Raw genomic sequence first — 9480 nt, 5'->3', positions numbered from 1 at the left:
CATCCTTTCGAAGGTTTGGAACAAGGGGGTGGCAAGAATTGAAATAGTACTTTTTCTGAGGTGAATGAATAATAAAAATTCATCCCGTTGCTACAGGCTTCTATAAAAACTTGCAATTTTAATTGGTTCAAACACTGTTCCGCTGGATAAATTGTTCAATTTTAGCTTTTAGAGTATATACTTTTTGTGCCGCAAATCAGATTTGATGCCGAGTTTCTTTTAGGATTCTATAGATGTGCACGCTGGTTTAGGAAATCTAAAAGCTAAAATTGAACAATTTATCCAGCGGAATAGTGTTTGAACCAATTAAAATTGCAAGTTTTTATAGAAGCCTGTAGCAATGGGATGAATTATCTACATGTACCTGTCTGGTTTTCGTCCCATGCAGGTTTATCTCATGAATGTAGTGAAAACCTCCTGCTCGATCCACAAACATGCGAGACGAGCGGTTTTGATAACCTTCCTCGTATAAATAACTCTGCCTTCCGACTTCAAGACTTGCAGGTACAATGCTACGCTTGGAGAAAACCAGTCTGTTTCTTTTCAATAAGTAACTCAATTGGCTGACTTCTTCGTTGGTGCTTGCAGTCATATGTGCATCCGATTCGTTCAGTACATGTTATGTGTACAGTGTTCAGGCGAGTATGTTGCTATATAATTGAGAATTGCGGAGCAGCAGCGATATGGGATGATAGATCTTCGGGATCGATTCTTTGTGTAAAGCAATATTCTTGTATGTAAAATCATTCAAGGACTAGTAGGATAACAATCATGGAGTGAAGTTCTTCGAAAGTCGAATTCATGACGGAGGAGAGATCAGTAATCGTTGAATGAGTACTCGCTCGGGTGTGAGCTTATAGGCTCGATGGATCAATGGACGGACGCTTCTTCTTATATTTAGTGATACCAACGCTAAGTTGCTACAAGTAACGGCGCTGTTACGGCTACTGCAGCGACTGAGTTCGGATGCTGCCCTGATCCAAGGTTCTATTGGTGATGGACCACACGACTCGCGGGTAACGTGGTAGCCAACAACTACTGTTATAAACCATTCCACATTTCAAGCCAATTATGCTTTCAATTTGGCCGCAAGAGCATTTTTCGTGCTGAGTTAACACTATTGAAATCTACAGCATGTGCAGGCCTCTTCCTAATTATTTGTCGTATATTCGTTAAAATGCTACATGAAGATGGTCAGGGATTCAAAATATTTTGATATGATTGAATGCGATTAATCGGATACTAGGTGAAATACTAGAGGATACCGTCGGTACAATCCTTATTTTACAAAGCATACACGCACGTGAGTATATCGATTTAAAATATAAACTGTCAACGGCCCCCATTCTCAGCTGTAAGGAAAAAACATGGTGAATTCAACGGAGTTGTCAAGCTCCGTAGTCAAGTATATCACTATCCCTTGCTCAAACAAAACACTGCAAAGTAATTCAAACGGGACCTCTACCGCCTCTGATGTTTTGCCTAAGGAAAGTCGTGACGCCCTTTTATATATCATAGCAGTATTGGCGTTTTATGCATTAGGAATAGCTGTCATGATGATAAAGTACTTGAAGCGTGAACGCCAGGAGTTAGAGGAAGAGCAAATGTTAGAGGAGTACCAAAAAGCTCTCCGAAAACAGCACGAACCCACCTCAGCTAAGACGAAACGAGCACTCAGCAGGACTCCTAGCTTTCTTGGCAGATGTAGCAGGGCGTCTCTTCCTAATTTGCCAAATGTGCCGAGCTTTAATCAGCTTCGTTTTATGGCCAAAAGGAGGCCGTCTGCTGTGACGTTTAGTATAGGCGGGGATTCAAATGAAATGCTATGATCAGCGCTATAGTGGACCATTGCAGAACTTGGATATAATTTTGGGCTAAATTTAAAAGACGCTTCAAGCCGATGGCTAGAAAGATCATGAAACCAGACAGGAGACTGTGGCATTACTAGTGGTCCTTATCGACTCTGGTTGGTCTTTTTTAGGAACAAGGAGTATGGTGCAGTTTTACAGTCCACGGACCATTGGGGAATATTTGCAGGCCAGGAAAATGACACGTTAAATGTGACCCAGTTCATCACGGCAATGACACCATTCTAATATTAGAGGGGCTACTGGGGACGAGATATGATAAACGAGGTGGACGTAGCCCCTCTAAATACCATCCGTCGTCGCCATATTGAAAAATCAATTCGCTCAACCACCACACGGTTATTGTGACGAGGTCATATACAGAGTGAATCAGCCAAAGTAGTTCTTTTGTGTAGTCTTTTCTCCATCTACATGTATCGTTTTTATTAGTTCAAAAGTTGATAAAGAATGTTTGTAGCTGATGTTATCGTTTGAATAGCCTTTTTTAAAGTTTTTTGAATCGAGGTCAAGGGAAATAGTTTGAACCACCGGCTGGTGACCTCTTGACTCGAACTTCATGGTGACGGCCCGGTTCTTTGACAGGGTCAGGCCAGCGGAAAACCCCAACACCTTCCGTTTTGCTGGTGTTGCCGCAAAACATCGCAGCACAACGCCACCCAACAACCCTTTTCTTCTTCTTCTCAATGATCTTCAGTTCTTATCGTGCATATAAGGACAGGATGGAATTTCAATGGTCAATGGCAGTTGTAAATAAACAACGAATGAGATTTTTTTTTCGCGGGAATGTAAACCACCGCACCCGCGAAAATGTTCATGTTGTGACGTCATCAACGAAAACGTCGTCGGCGTAGCGCGATTTCAACGGCATCGAAGCGAGCCGTCCGGGCGGGATTAAAACCATCAATTTCTAGAAAATGTGCATTTCGATTCGAAAACCTTACCGATTTATGAGAAAGTGACGTAGTCATTTGTCAAAAACAGCTAAAAAAATTATATGGTGAAATTTGACACGAGTTGACATTTTAAGCTTATATACACACTTATTCAATAACAAACGTATAACGGTATGTTGTGAACTTTCAAAGGGTTATGCTGTTTTGCAGGAAAGTCGAGCAAGCATTCTTGGGGACGCGTTGATTGTCACCTTGGCAACAAAGTGCATGTTACAAACGAAGCCCTGTGGGGCAGACTTTATTTTAATCTGGATTGGGTTTTTTTTTAAGGTTATATATATTCGACTCCTCTCGAATGTTCATCAAGATTGGAGGCACGTGTAGAGAAGGCGAACGTGTTCGCACAAAACAGATACATGCTGGGCTTAGAAATTTCGTTTAAAACATGACAAAAAGATCTCTCGTCTGAAGGTAGAAGCGGCCGGTAAGAGGCAGGTTTAATTCCACAACATGCGATTGCGACAACGCACGCATTACCGTTGGCTTTGACCAACCGAACCGTCAAAAGCTGTCCCCCTTTGCTCTGCGCGATGTTGCATGTGCTGTGCGATTCAAGCAAAACCCTCGTATTTTAAACATCTGGAATACATGTACGTCTACTGTTAGACCCTACACGGTTTTGGCTGACAAAATAGTTAGTATCTCTCATAATACTGAACCGAATTTCATTTAATTAACACATTTTGATTTCATTAAAATGTATACTGTTAGACATATCTAGTTACATTAACAGTCCCAATCTTTTGGCATACCTTTTACTAGAATGATAACTTGGAGTCATAGCCTTTATCAATTCTTGCTTATGCTCATTTTCCCCGTTTCTTCCATAACAGCCTCGATAGCCTTCGAGTCCTGATCAGGTATCCTTGCCTCCCGAGAGTTAGCGCGAGCAGCCTGGGGCCTCACAACCGCCGACCGTTTCTCCGACTCACTGATATTTTTGTTTGTGTAACGGACTGCCCGCGTAATCAGGGGGTTCTTTCCGTCTGGTCCCATTTTTCCTGCATGATCTTCTTCCTCACTTATAGGCATAAGCATTCGAATATGAAACGGGAGCTTCTTCTCTTGGCTCTCCTTAACTTCTTCTTTCGCCTCCTTCTTCGCAAGCAAGTTCAACCTGGACTTGGAGCGCAACTTCTCCAATGCTTTTTCACCATAATTGGGGTCGCTTCGTCTCTTCTTCTTCATCTCTGGCTGAGTTGCATTCCTCTTCCACCGTTTCAGCAACCCCGGTACGATTAGTCGTTTCGATATTCCTCTCTCATCCACAGACCCCTCTGGCATGCCAATGAATATCGAGTTAGATCGCTCAATATAAACCCGGGAGTGACCGAGCTTGAGCGTTTTCTCCGCATCGTCCGCGACCTTTTTGTTTACGGATTTCTTACTGTCGTCGTACAACTTCTGTGGAATCCGATCAAAGAAGTCGACTTCCTCGGGCTCCTCGTCTTCCTCGCTCTCATTGTCAGTTTTGGGCTCCTCTAATTCGTAGTGTTGTTCCTGATCCAATGCGGTCAGAGACCGACTCATCACTGACGGGAACACCTTCCGCTTCGCGCCAGGATATCGCGGCGACTCGTCCACATCACAGTCCTCAGACTCGTACTTCTCTTTACGCCGTGCCCTGTTAATTCTTTGCTTATGTTTATCAATGCTGTGTTGCTTCTTTATGAATTCCGTCTTTTCCTTGGAGAGCCCCAATAGACAAGTGTCCAACTCAATTTGATATTTGCTCACTCTGTTACTAAAGTCCCTCTCAAGTTCCAGATAGTTGAGATACAGAGCCTTGTTCTTGCCTTTCTTGCTCCGGATCGATTCGAAACGGACCTGATCCTTAAAGGGGACGCCTATTCCTTGTATGTTCATAACGGCATTCTTCAACTACAGCTAATCCAAACGAAAGGAAATGAAAGTTCTTTCTGCAAATTTGCTTGTCAACTGTTTAGAGTCATCCAAGCAAGCTTTCCGAGCAGAGAATCACTGAGGCAACCTTGCCGCAAAAGTACATCCGATCGATACTCTACTTTCCTGGTGATTTCAAATCTAAAACTAGTCAGGGAATACAATATGGTTATTGCTAGGGTAAAGCACTGCGCAGTTTCTCAACGTTTGAACGATTCCAGTGGTTGTTAGTTCGTGCATGTGTAGCCACATGAAATGTACACACGACAGTTTATTATAGCGCAGTACGCTCCATAATCCTCAGTTTTTACGGTAATTCGACTATCACTGATCGAGAGATCCAAACAAGAGTCGAATAAATGATAAAAATCCTCAAGCCTGATAGACTATTGAATAATCACATGGAATAACAATATACCTCGTCATCATCTATAATCACCTCGTTGTCCACCGAATACCTGCTTATAACCCATCTCGTCATATTCAATTCAGTTTACGCGTACACACATCGTCAGCCAAGCGTTACTATTAGCCAAGCTAATGCATAGCTCTCATGACACTATTAGATTATGCTCTCAAAATTATAGCGGCTCATATGTGTCACATCCTACGCCTCACATTCGCTTTTCATGACTTTTGAATGGTACCAGTGGCGCTCAATTGGTTTGACCAGCTTTGATAAAAGGATTGAATACATATAAATAAATGGGCCGTGTCGAAACGGTATCTGGCTGTTAATGGAGCAGTTGAACCTCCCTTAGGAACACCTCTGTTAGCACGACACCCTCTATAAAAGGGACACTCAGGGGCTTTTGTCCCAAATAGGTCGTTTCTAATAAGCATTTAATTGACGGTCACCCACCATATCATATACATCATTTTTCAGTCCGCAATTAAGGTGGGTTTAATAGAGAGGAACTACTGTACGTATAAAGTCTATGGTAGGCGGGAGGGGACATAAATCAGAATATATCGGCCGATTAATTACTTGCGCCGCAAAGGCCTCCCGCGAATGATGCGCCGCAACAATGCCCCGCTAAAAACACGCCGCAAAAGAATGCGCCGTAAAAATCTCGCCGCTGACCCAATTTAAACCAATCAGGAGCCAAGGACGGTTTGAATTTTGCGGCAGAGGTATTTTCGCGGGAGTCTTCTGCACGATTTGCGGGGGACTTGTGCAAATTTCGCGGAAGAACGATGTCTCTGATTGGTTAAAGAAGTGCGCCGCTAAAGTGTCGAAATTTGCATAAGTCCCCCGCAAATCGTGCAGAAGACTGATTGGTTTAAATTGGGTCACGCGGCGAGATTTTTACGGCGCATTCTTTTGCGGCGTGTTTTTAGCGGGGCATTGTTGCGGCGCATCATTCGCGGGAGGCCTTTGCGGCGCAAGTAATTAATCGGCCGATATATTCTGATTTATGTCCCCTCCCGCCTACCATAAAAGTCAAGCTTTCAGGTTGTAAATAAATTTTATGTCGCGACGGAATAAAGTCCCTTTGTATCGCGCCTAAAGTTAACAGCCAATAATATGCGTGATTGCTAAAATTACCTAAACCTGGAAGCGAGGTCCGAACAGCGCTAATTGACCGCAACGGGTTCTGACTGACATCATCTGCGGTTGTGAGTGAAGTGCGACCTAGACGCAGGTACTCTGCATGCCCGGAAACATCCATCTAACACAAAAAAATTCAAACTTGCTCGACTCATTTATCAACATCGATGTTAAATCTACATTAAGCACTTACACACGATTAATTTAATTAGAAACTATGAAACACAGCTACATTATATATGCATGTCACTTTCTGCTTATCTCCATCACATCTTGAGAACGCAATATTGTGAATGCTAAGAATGTGTTAATGTCGTCACGTTCTCGGGTGATAACAGAATGTTAAAAGAAGAAATGAGTGGGCCTGTCGATAGGTTAGGGAAAGAAGTGAAGAAACTTTGCTGAATACTTCTTTTCAGACCACGAGATATGATATTCGTTACTTTTGGTTAATTTTGAGTACGGTGCATCATTTTCCAACTTGTATAATTTCTAGGCGTATCTTATAACAATCCTGAGAATCACGTTGGTGTTACGACATGGAAAGAGTCCGCCAGTTACCATGACCTCTGGGGTGGTCGATGCCTCCTGGCACATTTTCCTAAGCTTTGTGTGGCTCCGGAAAGGTGTCATCTCCAAGCGACTTGCCGATCACTCATATATAAAGATGAAGTGTGCAGTCTTTCCTTAGAAGCGAAAAGACCAGAGACAGCTGGCCACATGTGAAATAGCTGAGTTTGTTTACTGTTCACCTAAACCTGGGCGGATAACATCTCGCAGAATGAGCCGGTTTACGGTAAGTAAATTGATGAGATTCTGTAAATTAACTATTTTCTATAAACTATGTTTATATGAGGTCGAAGACAACTATGGCAAGCCAAAGCGGAATTTTTTCAGGACCGATTTTTTACATCAGGACTAAAATTTACGCAAGAATCACGCTATAAATTGCCAAACTGTACAAAAATTTATCTCAGGACAAGGATTTTACAACATCAGGTAAAATATTCCTATCCATGTATTTTTTCCCCCTTCGGAATAATTTATTTTCACGTTTTAAAAAAAATTGTCAGTACGAAAAATACGGCAGGACTTTTTTTTCCTTCAAAATTTTTTCGACGTCAGGACGTTTTGCGGGCAGAACGTAAAATTCTCGCAGAATTCACGTGACTCCTGCCAGCGATCACGTGACTCCTGGCAGAATCACGTGACTCCTGGCATAAATCACGTGACTCCTGGCAGAAATCACGTGACTCCTGGCAGAAATCACGTGACTCCTGGCAGAAATAACGTGACTCCTGGCAGAAATCACGTGACGCCTGGCAGAAATCACGTGACTCCTGGCAGAAATCACGAGACCGCGAAAACGATGACGTCGCGCATCATCGCTGCGTTTCCATTTGCCATTTCTGTGTTTTGCCAATTCGCTTAGTCCAGGTAACCTCGACCCTATCCGCCGCGCAGCGGAGGGTCGAGGACACCTCGTTGATTTACAGTGGACGAACGATATTGCATGTTCATGCATGTTGATACTCGGCGCCCTGGTATCAATGATTTTTCACTGGGCTCCAGGTTACCGGGGAAGCCCCAATTCCAATTCAACATGTACTATCCAATATGCAGTGGCTTGGCTGAGTTTGGTGGTGTTTTATCATTAAAAGTAAGTAAGTATTCCTCCTAAGATCTCTTAAAAGATCATCAAAGGAGCTGCAATTGAACAAATTGTTCAATTCGTCCGCATTCATGGAGTTGGACGACATTGCTGCAGATAGCAAAATCGCCAAACTTCAGAAAAGTTCGTGAATTGCGAAAAATATAATATATGACGTCATCGGTTTAAGTGGTCACGTGCGTTCTGCCAGGAGTCACGTGAGTCCTGGCGTCGAAAAAACTCTGAAGGAAAAAAAGTCCTACCGTATTTTTCGTACTGACAACTTTTTTTAAAACGTGAAAATAAATTATTCTGAGAGAAAAAAACACATGGATAGGAATATTTTACCTGGTGTTGTAAAATCTTTGTCCTGAGATGAATTCTTGTAAAATTTCGCAATTTGTAGAGTGATTCTGGCGTAAAAACGATGTAAAGAATTTGTCCTGAATAAATTCCGCTTTGGAATGCCATAGACAACGACATAATTTTGTTACTTTTTTACAGTTACGGTACAGTAACGGTACTGTGCATCTTGAGTTGTGCTGCATGCAACACTGATTTTTTAGCTCACCTGTAGAGCCCATACCGTCAAGAGGTGTCTGTCGTCCATCGTCGTCGTCTGTTAGGCAAGGGACGCTTCGTAACCACTAGGCCTTTGGACTTAACACTTTGAGAATGATGTACGCTGTTCCTTTTTTTCGACTTGAGTGCAGTTATGGACCTTTTGAGTTGTGCAGCACACAAAATTTTTAGCTCACCTGGAGAGCACTCCTTTCACTGCATCGCCGTCGGCCATTAGCACGGCACGTTTCGTAACCACTGGGACTACGGACTTAAAGCTTCGAACATATGTAACTAGCTCTTCCAGATTGACTTTTGTTCCGACATGATTCATGATATGGCCACCAGGAGGCCAAATGAAAACACGAAAAACTGTCCAGCTCGTTGAAGAATGGTCTACATCATCTTCATGTTTTTATGTCCAAGTGATTTTATAACATTAGTATTTATTCTTACAGAACACGGACTTGACCACCCTTCACATAGGATCGTGTCTCCTCGCTGTTGCCGCTGTGGCTATCTTTATGTTGAACATGGTTGTTGGTCTGGCGCTCAGATCGTCAGTGAAGAAAATCGCTACAGGTATTGGCTAATTTCTATGTTTGTGTACAACAGAACAAGAAATACTATCGTACATGTATGCTGATAACCCATCTATAAAAGTTCATAAACCTAAACTACGAATAACTCACACAAAGGCGTCCAGTTCCAACTGGAACCATCTTCAGCTCTCCCGTTGGTGACACTTGAAACATGAAACCGACAGCTGTGAACGAGAGCTGGGGCTTGAGGCTTCTAGTTTATTTCAAGTAAACACCGATAGGTTTTTTCAAATGACTCAGCTTGGGACGTTGATTGGTTTATTTCAAATGTTCAGATTGCTTATTACGATTGAATGTCGTCCCTCTGGATTGAAATTAAAACTGTTTTCTGATTTTCAAATTTAATGTTCGCTGCTTAACACTAACGGCGTGGCCTACAGAAAATAACTAT

Source organism: Lineus longissimus, chromosome 4 (genome assembly GCF_910592395.1).
Source record: "Lineus longissimus chromosome 4, tnLinLong1.2, whole genome shotgun sequence".
In the NCBI taxonomy this organism is placed as follows: Eukaryota; Metazoa; Nemertea; class Pilidiophora; order Heteronemertea; family Lineidae; genus Lineus; species Lineus longissimus.
Note: the sequence above shows the minus strand (reverse complement) of the source record.